The sequence below is a fragment of the Doryrhamphus excisus genome, linkage group LG18 (genome assembly GCF_037039965.1).
Source record: "Doryrhamphus excisus strain RoL-2023G ecotype Guam linkage group LG18, RoL_Dexc_Guam_v1.1, whole genome shotgun sequence".
Classification (NCBI taxonomy): Eukaryota; Metazoa; Chordata; class Actinopteri; order Syngnathiformes; family Syngnathidae; genus Doryrhamphus; species Doryrhamphus excisus.
Window position 1 is genome coordinate 16,313,316 of NC_136374.1, and position 19,581 is coordinate 16,332,896.

Genomic DNA, 19,581 nt, shown 5'->3' on the forward strand with positions numbered 1-19,581 from the left:
ATTGTATATTTATAAATACAAATGTTGAATAAAGCAACCTGAAACACAGAACTGTACAGTGTACAAAGTCAAATGTCTTATTCTTGGAGCTGGAACTCAAATGTATTCAATGTATCTACCATATATTACTTATTGTGTGGAAATATGGGGTAATAACTATAAAAACAATCTTCACTCGCTAAATGTACTGCAAAAAAGGTCAGTCAGGATAATTCATAATGCCGCCTACAGAGAACATACTAACTCCTTATTTCTAAAATCACAAATACTTAAACTTGCTGATATAGTTCATCTTCAAACAGGTAAAATAATGCATAAGGCTAAAAATAACCAATTACCTAAAAATGTCATCCAATACTTCGACAGTTACTATGGTACCCATTATGTCATTGTATGGTCATATCACCTCGTACTTCGGTACGTGACAAAAAAACAAACAAAAAACCTTAAACTATATTAGGAAAGCAGGAAGTGAACAAATGTAACAGTTACTGATTGTAAAAGTACCAGATGGAGGGGTAGGATTTAATAAGCTTTGCTTCTTCCTACTCCTTTTGGACATGTGGAACTGGGGTAATAACTATAAAAGCAATCTTCACTCGCTAAATGTACTGCAAAAAAGGTCAGTAAGGATAATTCATAATGCCGCCTACAGAGAACATACTAACTCCTTATTTCTAAAATCACAAATACTTCAACTTGCTGATATAGTTCATCTTCAAACAGCTAAAATAATAAATAAGGCTAAAAATTACCAATTACCTAAAAATGTCATCCAATACTTCGACAGTTACTATGGTACCCATTATGTCATTGTATGGTCATATCACCTCGTACTTCGGTACGTGACAAAAAAAAAACTTAAACTATATTAGGAAAGCAGGAAGTGAACAAATGTAAGAGTTAGTGATTGTAAAAGTACCAGATGGAGGGGTAGGATTTAATAAGATTTGTTTCTTCCTACTCCTTTTGGACATGTGGAACTGGGAACTGATTATGGGATGCACTCAATTGGAATCTGATGCATGTTCAAATGAAATAAAACCATTAGCAGATTCACAATACAAACAATACAAAGTTTTACTTTTTATTGCCATTATTGTCTATTATCTTCAGTCATCGACTAAGGTTTTGATTATCATACTTTGTCCTACAGTCAAGAAAAATACAAAAGTTGAACATTTTCTTCATCCACAAATGTCTTAGCTCTCTCAAATATTGTTTAAAAAAAAATCGGCGTTAGTGAACGCTTCTCTTTTGCCTCCCAGGTGTGGCGTATCATGCTGATGACACACCATGATTATTGCACAGGTGCGCCTTTGGTTAACCACAATAAATGCCACACCAAAATGGGCAGTTTTACTGTGGGGGATGTGTCACGATCTGGTGTGACCACCATTTGCCTCATATATCATATTGTGGGGGTGAAATGGGGTGTTTTCAGGATTTTTTTTTTTTTGAGATGAACAAGGTATCAGTCTATCGATTGCAACATTATTATGCTACAACGTGACGTGATGTTCATGCGTGGATGAATGACACAACCATGGACTTCCGGATCTTTTCAAGGTAATTCGAGGCAATCAAAATGCCATTAATTAAAATGCACCCGTTTGTTGTCTGTGGGCTACTCAATTCACAACAAAGACATCAGCAAGCTGTTCAACCGTGCAGATGAGCTTCTCTGAGACTGGAATTCTTTGGTTTTTGCAAGCTGATTTTTTTTGGCTGATTTTTGAGTTGCTCGTGTCAGACAATCTTGGAGGTGAAGAAGCTAGATGTGGAGATCCTGGGATGGGGAGGTTACACATGGTCTGTGGCTTAGACGTTCTGAGAAACGTCTTTGGAGAATGTTGAAAGGCAACATCTCTGGTGGAGAGTCAGCATGACTGGTGCACACTCCCTCAACGTGTGCATCGTCTTTTGTTGTGGTCAACCTTCGGCACACTTGATGGGTTAGTTATCAGGAATTATCAGTAGCAGCTGAGACAGATGTAACATGGTAATGGTAATGGTTTTATTTCATTTGAACATACATCAGATTACAATTGAATGCATCCCATAATCAGTTCCCAGTTCCACATGTCCAAGAGGAGTAGGAAGAAGCAAAGCTTATTAAATCCTACCCCTCCATCTGGTACTTTTACAATCAGTGACTGTTACATTTGACCACTTCCTGCTTTCTAATATAATTAAAAAAAAAATTTAGGTTGTTTTTTTTTTAGATTTGTCCTGTACCGAAGTAGGAGGTGATATGAGCATCCAATGCCATAATGGGTACCATAGTAAGTGTCAATATAGTGATATATATAGCACATCATGACTGGTTCAAGACTCTTCATCCTTGTATTTAGCAAACATCAACTGCTTGTATTGTTTCTTGAATTGGCTCATCGTTGTGCATTGTTTGATTTCCTTACTCAATCCATTCCATAGTTTGATTCCACATACTGAAATGCTATGGCTTTGTCATGTACTTCAATATAACCAATATGTCCAAGTTAAACCATTTACCATTCAGTTCGATAGCAGAGGTGTCATGTGTTGTTTCATAAATACGTTCCAAAACGGTCATGAGACAATGACAACATGGCAGGTGACAGCATCGGATCTTTTTTTTTTTTTTTTTTTTTGTCATTCATTTGTGCTGTTTCGCACCTCCTGAATGCGGCTGCCATTGAATTTAAAGGCCTTGCCGCAGCTTGAAACCTGATTATTCACTATGATTCATATGCTAACGTGAGAGAGTGGTTGAATGGCCGTTGAGTGGTATTATTTTAGGAGGCTGAATGTTTCTTTGTGGCAAACCTCTCATTTTCTCAGCATGCTCACACATCTCTGAGTGACATGCACATGAAAAGGTCCTTTATACCTGACCTATTACAACCTTAGATGACACTACTCAGAGTATGGCCGCTCTGCTTGTGTCAAGGCTTATTTTTAAGTCTGCGTGTGTGCATACGGAGAGCTATCTCAACTAGTGATGTTATTCAAAGAACTTGATTTTTGTTTTTGATGACCTAAGCAATGATGGGCAGTCTTACTCGATCTTTCTATGTTAAACATGATTGCACAAAATACATGTACTTTTTTCATTCATTTTCTGGGGTCGCGGGGTTGCTGGAGCCTATCCCAGCTGTCTTTGGGCGAGATGCAGGGTACACTCGCCCGACCGGTCGCCAGCCAATTTACCACTGTGTATGGTGCGCTTTGCCTGTGCCCAGAATAGACCAGGTCGGAGCTGGGAAGCGCCAAAGGTGCGCTGTTTTGTGATGACATTGTCACTGAGCCTATCCCAGCTGTCTTGGGGCGAGAGGCGGGTCTACCCTGGACTGGTGGCCAGCCAATCACAGGGCACATATAGACAAACAACCATTCACACTCACATTCATACCTATGGACAATTTGGAGTCGCCAATTAACCTAGCAATTAACCTAGCAATTGGAGCCTATCCCAGCTGTCTTCTGGACTGGTCGCCATCCAATCCCAGGACACATATAGACAAACAACCATTCACACTCACATTCATACCTATGTACAATTTGGAGTCGCTAATTAACCTAGCATGTTTTTGGAATGTGGGGAAAAACTGGAGTACCCGGAGAAAACCCACATGGGGAGAACATGCAAACTCCACACAGAGATGGGTGGAATCGAACAGGGGTCTCCTAGCTGTGAGGCCTGTGTGCTAACCACTCAACCACCGTGTAGCCACATTTACTCTCGATACCTTCCAAAGTAAAACGTATTAGGATGAATACGCTATTAACTAGTTTAATTCGTGTATTGAATTCTATTGAAGCAAAATGGAATGGTCCAACATGCCATTGGTGATCAATATGTATCAGGTGTGAGCATATATAAAAATACATTTTCATTGATTAATCAATGCCGGTATTGGTTGACTTGCCTGACTTGACGTTGGGATATGATGTTTGTATTTTTTGCCTATAATCAGCTAGCATAGGTTCCAGCCATGACACTGAACAGTGTGAGCAATGGATAAATGGGCGATTAATCCGTAGTTCAATTCCCTAATTAATCAACTAAGGACATTTATAGTAGTTGAATGCCCTCCCATACTAGTCTGTCAACAGATTTATTCTCAGAGGGCATAAATAGCCAGGAGTTGAACTGTTCCACAGCCAAACAGCAACACTTTCATTGAGCCGGAAACGAAGCAGGTCACTGTGTGTGTGCGGTTACCCAATACAGGGTGCCTGTAGTCTGAAAGTGCCACTTAAATGCGTGGAGTCATTTAGCCAAATTAATATGAAAGCATGCCGCCACCCTGTTTGCCCTCATTTATGAGTGAGATTTATAGTTGCCCTCAGATACACCCCTCAACCGTGCGAATTAAAAGAAATGTTGGCTTGTGTGCTCACTGGACCGTTTAAGAACCCCTCAATGAAAAGTCCTGGAAGAAATGTCCTGAAGTTGAACCTTAGTAAATGACATAGTGTTGAAATCGGGTCCGATTTCCCAAAAGTTGTCACAATTTCCCGTATTGGAATACTTTCAGTAAGAAATCCGTATTCATCCATCGGACCATTCTCAGGTCTTCCGATAGTCCAACCGTAGTTTCACAGACAGTCTCTCCAATGAGTCCTGGGTCCTGGGAGGCATTGTGACCAAATGTCTGAACCACCTCCTCTGCCTCCCCTTATTGTGAAGGAGAAGCAGTCCTACTCCATGATCCTCCTGGTTGATCAAGCTTCTCCCAGATCCTATAGAGGAAAATCACTTTGGCTGCTTGTACCCATGATCTTGTACTTCCTGTCACTACAATAATTGAGTGTAGGAACATAGAACCACTGGTAAATTGAAAGCTTTGCCTTTCAGCTTTGGTCCCTAGGTTCCGCAGTCTGTGTCACTGTAGACACCGATCCAGCAAGACCTTAAGATCCCCATCCAATGAAGCCAGCAGAACCAAATACTAGGTATCCAATAGGTATCCCCTTAACTCTATGGCTCCACCTAAAAAATCTGTCCGTAAATCACGAACAGGGTTGGTGACTTAGTCCAACCTTCACTGGTAATGAGTCTGACTGAGTCCGACTGACTCAGGTTATACCAGATGCAAACCACGCCAATCAGGTGGTCCAATACCCCATATTCCCAGAGTACTCTCCGCAGAATTCCCCCCATGGACACAGTCGGGACACATGTAGACTGCCATTCACCTTCAGGGACAAGAGTAGGGTGGTATACTAGGGTATATTAGTAGACCAGTATGACGTTGGTCTACAGTACTACCAACTGGACAAAAATCTTACTGAATCACAGTTGAAAGACCTGAGTTCAATTCCACCCTCGGCCCTATACGTATGTGTGGAGTTTGGCTTGATACCAGTGTTTCCAGGAGGAGTGGGAATGTTGGTCCAAATAGTGACGATGGCTTCACGGAGGGCATCCACTATCTGGAACTGATGTCCAGTATCTGGAACTGATGTTCACTATCTGGAACTGATGTTCACTCTCTGGAACTGATGTCCACTATCTGGAACTGATGTCCAGTTTTGGACATTTTTGAACATTTTCCTTTGCCATCCATCCAAAATTGGATTTAGATTAGGGGAACACAGCGGGTGGTCCACAAAGGTGACCTTATTTCTCTAGAAGAATTCCTTTACCAGGCGCTAGTGTTGTCCTGTTGAAAAACCGAGTCATTACCACACTGACGAGAGTCATGAAGGATGCCCCTCCCAACATCGACTCATAACCATTTGTCGTTTGACTCCCCTGCACAACCTGAAGTACTATTGGTTGGTCCATTGAAGGAAAAAGCACTCCGTATTGTGATGGCGCCCCCCTCCATTGTACCGTGTGGAAACAGTGTAAAGGTGTATCGTGAAGGTTCCACCTTACAATGACCCATGTTTGATGCCAAGAAAAATATATTATAAAAAAAATATATATCTTTGATCTGACATTTCCATTATGAAATTTCGTTTCACGCAACAAGTGCTAAAGAGTTTTGACACATATTATGATTTGTTGGTTGGCGCCTGTGATCATGATTATTACTTTTTCCTGACTGATGATGAAGATGAAGAGGTGTGTCCTCTCTCGGGCCCGCCGTCCCTCCCTCTTGCCACTCATGCGTCCGTGTGATGTGTATAAGCCAATCGCATAATAAAGAATGCAGCCATACATATTCATGATAGATATCTAGTAATTAGTAAACCCCCCATGCACACACACACACACACACACACACACACACACACACACACACACATATGCAGGCTTCATGCATATGTATGCCCTTGGCAAACAAAGGCAGTGGCAGCGTGGGGCATTCGCTATTAACACACGTCCACGTGTGATGGCACAGATAGCAGGCCTGCCACTCTCACACACACACACACAACCACAAACATTTATGCGCCTGTACGCAAAGATACACACACACACACATACACACTGTCTGAGCAGTGGCAAGGTTGAGAGGGGAGGGGTTTTTCCCGAGCTCATCAATAGAGAACCTATAATTTCCTCCGGGGGCTGAAAAACGGCATTAAACAGAGAAAGATCAGCGACGACTACCAAGTACTCTCTGCTACACAAACACGCATTGACAGCCCTGCATCACTATTGCATCACAGTTAACAAAAAGATCTTGAGGCATATTTAAGAATCCAAACCCTGACGGGATGCTGCCTCCAAAGCTCCCATCTCTCGGCAAACACTCGTCCACAATCATGCACTCCTTCAACGTGTATCCCGCTCCGTACCAAAACACAAGAACGCCCCGGGAGAGTTGGAACAATCAATGCAAAATGGTTGCATCATGTGAAGGGCGCGTTTTACTTTGAACCTAAAGGTTTGGTGGGTTTAGCTTTTGTGGAACATGGGTTTTACGGCATCTGACTTTCTGAGCCTTTTCCCCCGAGAAGTTGCATTCCCGTTTTTTTTTTTTTTTTTTTTGCTGAATTAGATTGCACACAAAAGGCGGAGAAGACAGGCAAGGAATGAGTGATAAGCGACAAGGAGACAAACTAAGACAGGGAAAGCGAACTTTCACACATATAAATATTCTGACTCACTCTCGGTTCCTGTTTGACCTTGTTATATTTCAGAAAATGAATCTAATACAATAAATGTCAACTCTCACAGACTGCACAAAAAATCGTTTTAGCTAGAAAAAATTACTTCTCGGAATTTTTTTTAAATATATATATATATACATATATTTTTTTATTATTTTGTATATTTTATATATATATATGTATATATATATATATATATATATATATAAAAATATATAAATTATAAAAAATAATTTATATATATATTATTTTGTATATTTTATTTATATATTTTTTTATTATTTTGTATATTTTATTTATATATATATATTAATTATTTTTTATATTTTATTTATATATTTTTTTTTCGAGAAGTAATTTTTTCTAGCTAAAATGATTTTTTGTGCAGTCTGTGAGTTGCAAAAAAATATATATATATATATATTTTTAAAGAGTGATAACTGAACCCTTTAATAAAATAATAACTATTATATCGTTATACATTATAACACCTTACAATTTTAGTTAGGCGGGCAAATTTAAAAGCTAGCGCAACAGAAAACCTAGTCAAGGAATATCATACAACGACTAAAGAAGGTGATTTATGGTTACCATAGCAACCACATCGACGATATTCCGCTTTCAGATAATAATGATAATAATAACAATAAACCGCTTTTACGACTTAACCGCTTAACGCTCAGCAGCTTGGCTAGCCTGGATGCCGCCTAGCTAGCGATCAGATGTCCGACATTCATCACAATTAGTTGCTGGCCATCAAGTTTTTTTTTTTTTTTTTTTTTTCTGGGAAATATAAATTGGTACCAGTATGACGAGTATGTCGAAACGCTACAGTGACATGTTTTGCCTTTCCTAATTTTTCTGTATTTTTAGTATCTTTTGTGTTACTTTTGTGTCTTTTTAGCGTTCTGCGCTGCTGGTTCTTCTCTTCTGTGTTCCTCAGTGGATGAGCACAGCTGCAACCCATCATCACCTGCACTTGTTCACCTCAGCTGCTTCAGGAAGGCGTGGGATTATTCGTCTGTTTGGATGCTTCAGACCACGCTTCATGTCTTCTTGTCTCAGTAGACTTTGCGTCGGTTTGCACTTTGCACGCTTTGGTTATTTACCGGCCTTCTTTTCTGCTCGTTCACTTTTTGGACTTTGCCTTTTACCGCTTCTTCTATGGTGCGTTCGGACTCATTCATTCATTCATTTTCTACTGCTTATCCTCGCAAGGGTCACGGGGGCGCTGGAAACTATCCCAGCTGTCTTCTGGACTGGTGGCCAGCCAACCACAGGGCACATATAGACAAACAACCATTCACACTCACATTCATACCTATGGACAATTTGGAGTCGCTAATTAACCGAGCAAGTTTTTGGAATGTGGGAGGAAACCGGAGTACCCGGAGTAATCCCAGGGTATGAATATGAGTGTGAATGGTTGTTTGTCTATATGTGCCCTGTGATTGGCTGGCCACCAGTCCAGGGTGTACCCCGAATGAACGAATGAGGTACGCAAAAATGAAAAGTTTGGGAAGTCTGGAAGGTACATTGAGTTGGTAAACTCCAATGCACAAACTAAGTCTGTTTGTTAAGTAATAAGTTTTATCCTGGTGAAGAAATAAAAAATCACGGAAGCTAATGTTGCCAAATGGGTAAACAGAGTTGATGAAAAAGAGATCACAACAATCGATGATGCCCTCTCCTTCTCCTTCTCCACTCTTTGACATCTACCCATCATCACTGACAATAATACAGCCTATAAAACTGACCTTTAGTAATGCCTTAATAACAAAACCGAGGTACCAATGTATTTTATTTTAGCACTTGCAAGTTATTTTTAAGTTTGAAATTCCTTTCCCAAATTGTCAAACTCTAATGACGTGTGTTTCCTCTCTTACCCTCGGCAGTTTTTGTACATTTTTTTTTCTTTACACACAATGCACTAACGGCCCCAATTTAAACTTACACTCATGCGATCTGACATGTATACAAAATACTAGGCATTAAGTATTTTTCTGGCTCGTATTGTTTTTCCACATGGACAAACTCAATTACAAGCGCCATGGAAATCTTTCCTTGAGGGGGGGGACGTCAATGACGACGTCAATAATGTACATAGAAGCTAACAGTAGGTGGGGGAAAAGGAGTGATTTCATAGCACGCCAGTGTTCGGCATCTGTTTTTCGGAAGCAAGCGAATGAGTGACACCTGTTTTATTATCCGTCTTCTCTCAAACATACTTTTTGTCTCTTTTTATTCCCTCCGCACTCGGCCTGTGTTCACTTTTTGCTCCTTTTTACACTCGCCACAACCCCTGGAATCACACAATCGGAAGACTGTGAAAGCTGCTATCTCACTCCCTGCATCCCTCCCCCAACCTCGTACCCCCCGCCTCCCCCTGACTCCCCCCCCCAGCTGGGCTATACCTCTGACAATAGTCTGGCGATCCGAGCAGAGCGAGAGAAATAAAGGAGCACCACGGCGTTTTAAAGAAGCGAGAATGTCAACTGTCAGTCTGGTTGATGTCGGAATCAGTACAAGCCATCAAACTTGGATCCTGAGAGAAATGGAAAAAAGAAAAGGACTGTGCAGTTTGTAATGAGAGGTAGGGGGAAAAAAAACACACATTAAAGGGACAGAAGCTGGTCATCCCTCATTTTAGTGTAAAGCTTCTCTCAGCATCTTCCAATCCAATCCACTTTATTTATATAGCACATTTTATAAACAGAGTTTCCAAAGTGCTGGGAAACTCAAAAAACAAGAAACAAAGCAATAAAAGTATTAAAAAAATAAAACCAATTACAATAAAAACGAAGAACTAAAAGACACAGGACCATACGACTCACTCCGAGTTAAAAACCACAGAATAAAAGTGGGTTTTAAGACCAGACTTAAAGCTTTCGATGTTGGGGGCCTTTTTTTACTTAGGAGGGTTTGGGGCCAACCACAGAAAAGGCTCGGTCTCCCCTGGTCTTAAGTCTCGTCTTACGCACCACAAGTTGAAGCTGGCCCTCGGACCTCAGTGACCACGCTGGATCGTAAATTTGGATGAGGTCCGAGATGAAACAATAAAATCTTAAAATCAACCCTAAAACGAACAGTCAACCAATGCAGGAAGGCCAGAAATGGGCTGATGTGCTCCCCCTTTTTGGTTCCTGTTAAAAGCCGTGCCGCAGAGTTCTGGACTAACTGTAAGCGGGAGAGAGACTTTTGGCTAATTACAGTAGTCCAGACGTGATGAATCTTTTAGTACGATCTGCGAGTAGCCGGTTTGTGGCGTTCGAATGCTTCTGACTCGTCTTGCATGGGAACGAAACTGACATGAGATCAAGAGAGAGAGCGGCGATCAGGGCCGTCCCTGTTTGTGAGTTTTAACACAGACATCACAAGTTTCCAGAAAAAGAGAGAGAGCACCGGGGAGCAGCAGGGCATTGAGCTGGAGAGAAAGCGACGTAGCAGAGGAAGAGGAGGGGAAGAGAGGCGGCCCCGTTTGAAGAGCGCTGTTGAAATAAATCAGTATGTTTACGTTCTGGAGGAACAAAGTGTTCCGTTGGCAGAAAAAGCACTCGACTGTCCGTTTCCCCTTGTACTGTTTTTTACCTGAGGCTTTTGTGTTTGTGTGGATCGTGTCAAGGTCAGTTGTTTTTGCCAAGAAAGTATTTTTGCCAAGGAGCTCAATAAAACTAAAAAACTAAAGAACTGTCGCACACAACAGAAGTGATCACTGATTTGTGGAAGTTTGATATCTTTCAATATGTGCATTGTTCTTACATTATAAGGCGTGACAAGTGCAGGAAGTGCAGCAGTAATGCTGGGAGTCCACTGGGCCGGCGCCAGTTGGTGCCAGTTCATGCCAAAGCAATTTGCTGTGAGGCCTAGTGGCACCAAAAAGGTGCCTTGTGGTTCAAACTGCCTCCCAACTGGCTCGTGGTGGCTCGTAATGGCGGCAAAAATTGAGTTTGGCGACAAGAAAATGTCAAAAAGTTACAAATTTTCGCTACGTCACTTGCATCAAGCAATCAGTGCAAAGTGTCCACCAAGTGGAACCAAATGTCATGAACAATCCGCCGATTGGAATCCACCGGAATGTAATGGCGCGAGCCAAGTTGAGCCAGTGATGCTAGGAGTCCACTGGGCTGGCGCCAGTTGGTGCCAGTTCATGCCAAAGCAATTTGCTGTGAGGCCTAGTGGCGCCAAAAAGGTGCCTAGTGGTTCAAACTGCCTCCCAACTGGCTCGTGGTGGCTCGTAATGGCGGCAAAAATTGAGTTTGGCGACAAGAAAATTTAAAAAATTTACAAATTTTCGTTGCGCCACTTGCATCAAGCAATCAGCGCAAAGTGTCCACCAAGTGGAACCAAATGTCATGAACAATCCGCCGATTGGAATCCACCGGAATGTAATGGCGTGAGCCAAGTTGCGCCAATGATGATAGGACTCCACTGGGCCGGTGCTAGTTGGTGCCAGTTTATGCTAATGCAATTTACTGTGGGGCCTAGTGGCACCAATAAGGTGCCTAGTGGTTCAACTTGCCTCCCAACTGGCTCGTGGTGGCCTGTAATGGCGGCAAAAATTGAGTTTGGCGGCAAGAAAATTAAGTTAATAATTTTTGTTGCATTGGTTCGTTGAACCAAATGTCGCAAACAATTCGCTGATTGGAATCCACTGGAATGTAATGGCATGAGCCAAGTTGCGCCAATGATGCTAGGAGTCCACTGGGCCGATGCCAGTTGGTGCCAGTTCATGCCAATGAAATTTGCTGTGGTGCCAATAAGGTGCCTAGTGGCGTGCAGTGGCTCAGACTGCCTCCCAACTGGCTCGTGGTGGTCCGTAATGGCGGCAAGAAAATTTCAAAATGTTAAAAATTTTCGTCGCGCCACTTGCATCAAGAAAGTGGAACCAAATGTCGCAAACAATCCGCCGATTGGAATCCACTGGAATGTAATGGCGCGAGCCAAGTTGCGCTAATGATGCCAATGTCCACTGGGCCGGCGCCAGTTGGCGCCAAAGATTTATGTGATTGCCGTGCAGAGGCTCGCTGTGGTGCCGAATTACCTTTCTCTGCTTCTGTCACTGTTCAGAGGTTGGGTTGCATTGTGGAGGAGTTTATGCAGTTTTCAGACTGGTATTGCACGACAATACTAAAGTCGGAGATGGAGATCCACTCCAGCTCGCAGATGCTCCCATCTCATCAAAATCATAATATTCAAAAAGTGACAATCAATTTTGACTTTTTCCGATAGTCAACCAACCACCAACATTATTGATGATGACACAGCAATGCCAACCTGCCGTATTATATATATATACCGCATATGGAAATGCAGGCCAAGCCAGGCTTTACTGAGCCAGCTGAAGTATATCCAGTATATCACTCACAAGAAATCTGGCTTATTGCACACAAAGTTTGTGCAGTTGCAGAACAGGAACTAAAAGCAGAGAATCAGACAGACAGAAGCATCTACTGATAGCACAACTTGAGAGTATCTACTCTTGTCTCAAGCATGTGTGACACCACCAAGTGGAACCACAAAGCCAGATATCAAGAAAAAGGGAGGAAAAGCACCCTGTCCCATATCTGGGCTCAAGTCCCTCTCATTCGTTGTCCTTAACGTATGTTTCGTCTATCAGTGTCCAAACTGCCCGGAGCGGCGAGGAAAAGGGGGCGTGCGCGAGGTGGGGCAGAGGCGCTCTTGCGTACTGCTGAGAGGAGAGAATGATAGCCATTCTGCTTTTATTATCTAGAATGTATCAACCTAATCACAGCTCCATTCTCCCAGGTCCTCCCCTGGGCTCACTGGAAGACACTGAAGGAAAATTGGAAAAGTATCACAAGGCCGGAGTTGGAGACAAGTGGAGATGGGCAGTTGCAGGGGGGGCGGGGGTGTAACTACCATAAAGAGAGGGGCATCCAGACAGAGAAGGGGGGAAAAAAAGAGATAAACCTGTTAATTTTTCATGGTCAGACGGTCATAATCTCAATGTTCGGTACCCCTTAGAGCCAATTTGAGCGTGTGCATATGTGTGCGTGAAGGAGGAGAGATGGATTGAGCTTCATTACCGAGACTTAGGGGACCCACCGACGCCCCTCGCACCCCCCTCTGTCCCTGACTTACTGCCCAAATTTATAACAGTCACTATCATAAAGGCACATTATCCTCTGATAGGGGACTGCACTTTCTTAAGGCTATAAAAACACTCCAACTTAATTTATTCGCCATATATGGCTACAGATAGAAGTAACAAAAGTGGCAGGAAAGTGTTGGAATTTTTGGAGTCCGCAATTTGTAAATGATAAGCCTCCGAGTGAGTCAAACAAGTCTTTAAACTTTAAACACGACTTTATTCTTTTTGCCATTACTGGACTTGCTAAATGTACTGCAAAAAAAGGTCAGTAAGGATAATTCATAATGCCGCCTACAGAGAACATACTAACTCCTTATTTGTAAAATCACAAATACTTTACTAGAGAGGAGAAATATGACAAAAAAATTTATAATCAAAATAAATACATAAAAATTAATAAAATTAAGTAAAAAAAAATATATTAGGAAAGCAGGAAGTGAACAAATGTGGAGAAATATGATCTCAGGGAAGAACTACTTTTTAGAGTTCTTATAGTTCTTAGTACTTCTTCTATGCTAGGACTACTTTATGCTAGCCATAGCATTTCAGTATGTGGAATCAAACTATGGAATGGATTGAGTAAGGAAATCAAACAATGCACAACGATTATGTCAATGCATGGTCATATCACCTCGTACTTTGGCACATGACAAAAATTTTAAAAAATTAAAAAATTAAGAATTAAATTATTAGTAAATTAAATTAAAAATAATAACAATATGAAAATAAAAATAAAATAAATAATATTAACAATGATTTATAAATAAATAATACAATTATTATTAACTAAATTTAAATAAAAATTTAATAAAATAAATGAAAAAAAAACAAATTATATTAGGAAAGCAGGAAGTGAACAAATGTAACAGTTACTGATTGTAAAAGTACCAGATAGAGGGGTAGGATTTAATAATTGCTTCTTCCTACTCCTTTTGGACATGTGGAACTGTGAACTGATTATGTGATGCATTCAATTGTAATCTGATGCATGTTCAAATGAAATAAAACCATTACCATTACCAAATGGGCTTTTTGGTGTGAGTGAACCTCCGTGGTGCACGTAGCAAAGGTGCGTGCGCGGTGTTCGAGTCCCGGCCCGTGAAATGGCGCAGAGTCAATGACAAAACACCTGGCACTGTTTAAACAACATTTTTCTGGAACATGAGCTCCCTCCATACACACTTTGCTGAGCTGCTTAATAATGGCCATAATCAACCATCCTCAACACACACACACACACACACACACACACATAGTTTGGCAGCACATGGCCATGTAAGGGGAAAAACAGTGTGTGTTTACACTAAAACACTGCTTGTCTAAGAGGCTTTAGTGCTCAGGCAGAGTGGGCAGACTTTTTAACAAGCCTTTTTTTATACTAAAAAAAAAAAAAAAGAACAATAAACAAAATAGCTACTTTACCCATAACTAACTTTGAATACATTTCCACTAAAGTTCTTGCATGTTTTGATAAATCTGTACATTGATTGACATGCAGATGACTTTATTGCAAGCTTTCCTTCCTTTCTTCTGCTGTTCGGAGTGTGTGTGTGTGTGTGTGTGTGTGTATCTACAGGTCAGAAAGGCAGCATTTGTTCTGCAAAGCCCTATAAACATCTGCGACTCCTTTTAAGGGATTGTTTAGATTGACGGAACGCAAAAATAAACTTTCTCGAGGAGGCCGGTACTCTACTGAAAGAGGGATCTCCACTACCGGCGTAAAAAAGTGTGTGTATTTGTGTGTCTGTTGCACCTAAAATGACATGTTCTTTTTTTGGGGGGGGGGGCTGTTTTCCATGAACCTTCCATAACCTCTCACCCTGTTCCTGTTGCCAACTTCGCACTTTTACAATGTTTTTCTTCAAAAACGGGTGCCGCCCCGCCCCCCCGCCCCCTAGTCACCAGCTCGTACCCTCAATGACTCCCTCCGCTCCAGCAGAAACGTCTCCCCGTCGCCTGTCTTATTATTTTTTTTTTCACAGCAACCCCTCCTTATGCAGAGGAGTTGTTGTGTCTGGGTTGCTAGCAACATGTGGTATATATCAACTCCGGCACTACCTCTCCTTCTCGTTGGCGCTCTCACTTCTTCACACATACACACACACACTTGTTCGCCCACAGGTCTGCTCGCGGAGCACCCGTCTGCTTGAGAACGTCCAGGATGAGGAAGTGGGGTGTCGTCCAGCCGTGATTTAGGTCAGAGAAAGGCAGGGATGGGGAGGCTTCTCTGCTTCTCTGTTTATTTGAAGCGGGAGCCATTACTGCTGTCTCTGGGGTTGTATTTATACACGGACACAGACCAGACACACGCTGACACAACTGGACTCCGCTGCACATGGTTCTGTCTTAGTGTGTCGCAAAGTGCAAGAAAGAAGTGGGCCGGGGGAAAGAGGGGGTGTTATCGTATGTGTGTAATGTACAGTGAAGATAAACCGCTGTGATTTGTGTATGCCTAAAAGAGGAAGACCAGTGGGCCTCAAGCAGAGAATGTTTGGCCTTCCACTGCTATCTGTGCAGCAATACAATCCGTACCGACTGCGTGATTCGATGAGCCAATTCAAGAAACAATACAAACAGTTGATGTTTGCTAAATCCAAGGATGAAGAGTCTTGAACCAGTCATGATGTGCTATATATATCACTATATTGACACTTACTATGGTACCCATTATGGCATTGGATGCTCATATCACCTTGTATTTTGGTATGGGACAAAAAATTTTAAAAAAATGTAAAAACTAAAAAAAAATAATAAAAATGTAAATAAATTAATAAATAAAATAAATTTGCTAAATACAAGGATGAAGAGTCTTGAACCAGTCATGATGTGCTATATATATCACTATATTGATACTTACTATAGTACCCATTATGGCATTGGATGCTCATATCACCTCATACTTCAGTATGTGACAAAAAAAACCCAAAAAAAACCTTAAACTGTATTATGGAAAGCAGGAAGTGAACAAATGTAACAGTTACTGATTGTAAAAGTACCAGATGGAGGGGTAGGATTTAATAAGCTTTGCTTCTTCCTACTCCTTTTGGACATATGGAACTGGGAACTGATTATGTGATGCATTCAATTGTAATCCGATGCATGTTCAAATGAAATTAAACCATTACCATTACCATTACCATTACACCTAACCAAAGTCTAATCAACTGACTTGGCTAAAATAAGCAAATACGTAAGTGCTTCGGTGACCAGTTACTGGATGAGGTGTGCAAATAAAATTACAAATTAATGTGTCTATATGTGCCCTGTGATTGCCTGGCCACCAGTCCAGGGTGTAACCCGACTCTCGCCTGAAGACAGCTGGGATAGGCTCCAGCATGCCGTCGACCCTTGTGAGGATAAGCGGTAGAAAATGAATGAATGAATGCGTCTATATGTGCCCTGTGATTGGCTGGCGACCAGTCCAGGGTGTACCCCACCTTTCGTCCGAAGACAGCTGGGATAGGCTCCAGCATCCTCGGCCCTCGTGAGGATAAGCGGTAGAACATGAATGAATGAATTAATACGTCTATATGTGCCCTGTGATTGGCTGGTGACCAGTCCAGGGTGTACCCCGCCGCTTGTCCGAAGACAGCTGGGATAGGCTCCAGCATGCTATCGATCCCCGTGAGGATAAGCGGTACATAAAATGGATAGATTGACCGACAAGTGGCCCACCATCTATAAGGGACATTCATTCATTTGTTTTCTACCGCTTATTCTCACGAGGGGTGCTGGAGCCTATCCCAGCTGTCTTATCACAGGGCACATATAGACAAATAGACAACCATTCACACTCAATTTGGAATCGCAAAATTAACCTAGCATGTTTTTGGAATGTAACATGCAAACTGGAGGGTGGAATTGAACTCGGGTCTCCCAGCTGTGAGCCCTTCGTGCGAACCACTCATCCACCGTGCAGTATAAGGAAAATGTCAGTATCAAATGTATATCTGTATGTACTGTATGTGTATTGTTTGTTTCATTTTTTTTTTTAAATTTAGACCAGCACTTAAGGCATGCGGTGACTTTGACACACTTGATGAAACATTTGCAATAACATTTGGTGTCAATGTGTACCATGGCTGAAATCTGACATGCAAATGAATCGTCATTAGGACACTATAGATAGAACAACAGTTGATATAAAGACTGTGTCAACTTTGAGTGACATAAGGGCCAAACGTGATTTTTTCTCATACCTACTGTTGCTTACCATTGTTTGACTTGATATACTTGATATTCCACACACTTGATATTCATGCTGATATTGCTTAAGGCTGTAATATCGATATCGTATCAGAAGCAAAAATAGTCTATTGGGACACAACTACTTACAAATATCAACTATGTGTTGTATTATTAGTATAATTACATAGTCAATTAAGGGGTAAATGTCTTACCGCTTTTATATTGTGCAAGCGTACCTAATCTTGTGTCCTGTGTATGCGTGTTCCCGACATATTTTCAGGGCGTTTATTGGGAACAACAGTCGTGAAACGTCTAATGGGTCGATCGTTAATTGAGGTATGCGGTGTTATGGTTAGAATTCTGGCTATGCCTTTAGTCTTTTTAACATCGGTAAAGGTGACATATGTGTGTGTGTGTGTGTGTGTGTGTGTGTGTCCCTGCAGCGTGGTCGTGTCGAGTCGGTGCGGTGTAAACTAGTCCCATGGCGTCTGTTGCCTGTCGGCCATTACTTCAAGGTTGCTACAGCTTGTAAAAGCCTCGTTAACACAAAGGCCCGCTCACATGTTAATTGGCTAATTGACTAATTAATTTTTACATAAAGGCGTGCGCGGGGAGAAAGGCAGCCTAATTGAAAGTGACTATAGGTTTAATTACGTGAAAAGGGTTAGGAGGAGGAAGTTGCGAAGGTGGGGAGCCGGGGATTCGTAGTATATTGATGTTCTTCTTCTAACAGACATTCATATTGTTTGTTTTTTAATAGACCCCATTTTTTTGCACGCACGGAATCTGACGCATCTGTTTATTGCTCCTTTGTCGCCCAACAATTTCCAGGCTGCCAAAGAGCCAAGTTAGTCAGGATCACAAACAGTCTGATGTGTGACTGCGTGGGTAGAGAGATGCACTGCAGACACAAGGGATTGAGTCACAAAAGATGCCAAATAAAAGATAAAAGCCGCGACAAAAGTGCTGCTTGTTCACATAAATATTTCTTGTCGGAGCCTTTGACTGTACGTGGCACACAAACCACATCAGACGTATATAACCATCTGCGGACATCTGTTGCAGGCAGGCAGGCGTCGGTGTGATCATGCATTCACATCAACGGTAATCTAAGTTCAATTATCGAGCGCGACGTAAAACCGACACACAAACGAGGGGGGAATGTGCAAGCAAACCAATGTCTGTTAATTCGATTCCAACCCGGCGCTCTCTAAAACGCCACCACAAATTAAATCGGCCGGACAGCTAACAAAGGAAATTAACAATGATGCTGCCTCTGTATTAGCGCATATGGATTCGCTGCATGTTTGCCGCATGCGCATGGCCGCAGTCTGATGCCGCTGTACGAGGAGAGAAAGTAGGGGGTGAGAGGGGCACTTTTAATCAAGAAATCCATTCCACTTTGCTAACCCCTCTTTGCTTCCACCTCCTCCTCTTGCTGTGGCGGGCCCGTGTGGAAGCAGAAGTGCTAAATTACCCTGGAACAGTCAGACAAAAACATCTTGTTGGCTTCTAAATTGCTTTGCATGCATGTTAATTGGAGAGAAATCCCTGCAGTGTATTTAGTTTTGTGTGTGCATCGCTACTGTATCTGTTTATGGAAAGTGTGTACATGTGTGTGTGTGTGTTGGGCAGAACTAGCGAGCTATAATAGCCGCAACGCCTTGCAGAGATTGGGAGGTTATCTGTTTTTGTTGGTTAATTGTGAAGCTGATAGTATCGAGGGTCTGGGCCAATTCAAGTGGGCTTTCAGCCAAATTACCTCAGTAATCGTCTGTGTTCAAGTCCCTGGGTGCGCTCACCAAGACACAGCCTGTGAAGCCCCCCCACCCACCACCACCACCACCACCACCGCCGCCCCGCCAAGTTCATCGCAGAAGGCCAGATCGGACCCCAGCTTTAGACAGCTTACCCTGTAATTGAAATGATATTTTTTCACACAACGTTATTGGATTGCTGACAAGATTTCGCCCCAAAATTCCATTTGTGGTCAATTTGATCCTGTTTGTTTTTAATTAATACAGGCAGCTAATGAAGTCAGAGGGGATCTTAGCCAAATGATCGGAATTTCCGCCATGTTTCCCTGTTATCTTTCAAAGTAGGCTTTAGAATTGGAGCATGAAATTGTTTGAAAGTAGGAGAGTAATTCGTTTGGATGGAGTGCACCAAAAAAAAAAAAAAAAAAAAAGATGCCAAATACAAGCAGACAGGCTTTGGATATTTAAATA

General features: G+C 41.9%; 1 long non-coding RNA gene across 1 annotated transcript in view; it reads left to right on the forward strand.

Annotated features, from left to right (window-relative positions):
- Window positions 1-595: 595 nt before the first annotated feature.
- Window positions 596-19,581, forward strand: part of LOC131105876 (uncharacterized) — a 265,039-nt gene continuing 246,053 nt past the window's right edge. The window contains exon 1 of the long non-coding RNA XR_013630256.1: window positions 596-622. This is a non-coding gene — a long non-coding RNA (uncharacterized LOC131105876). The remainder of the gene's footprint in view (window positions 623-19,581) is intronic.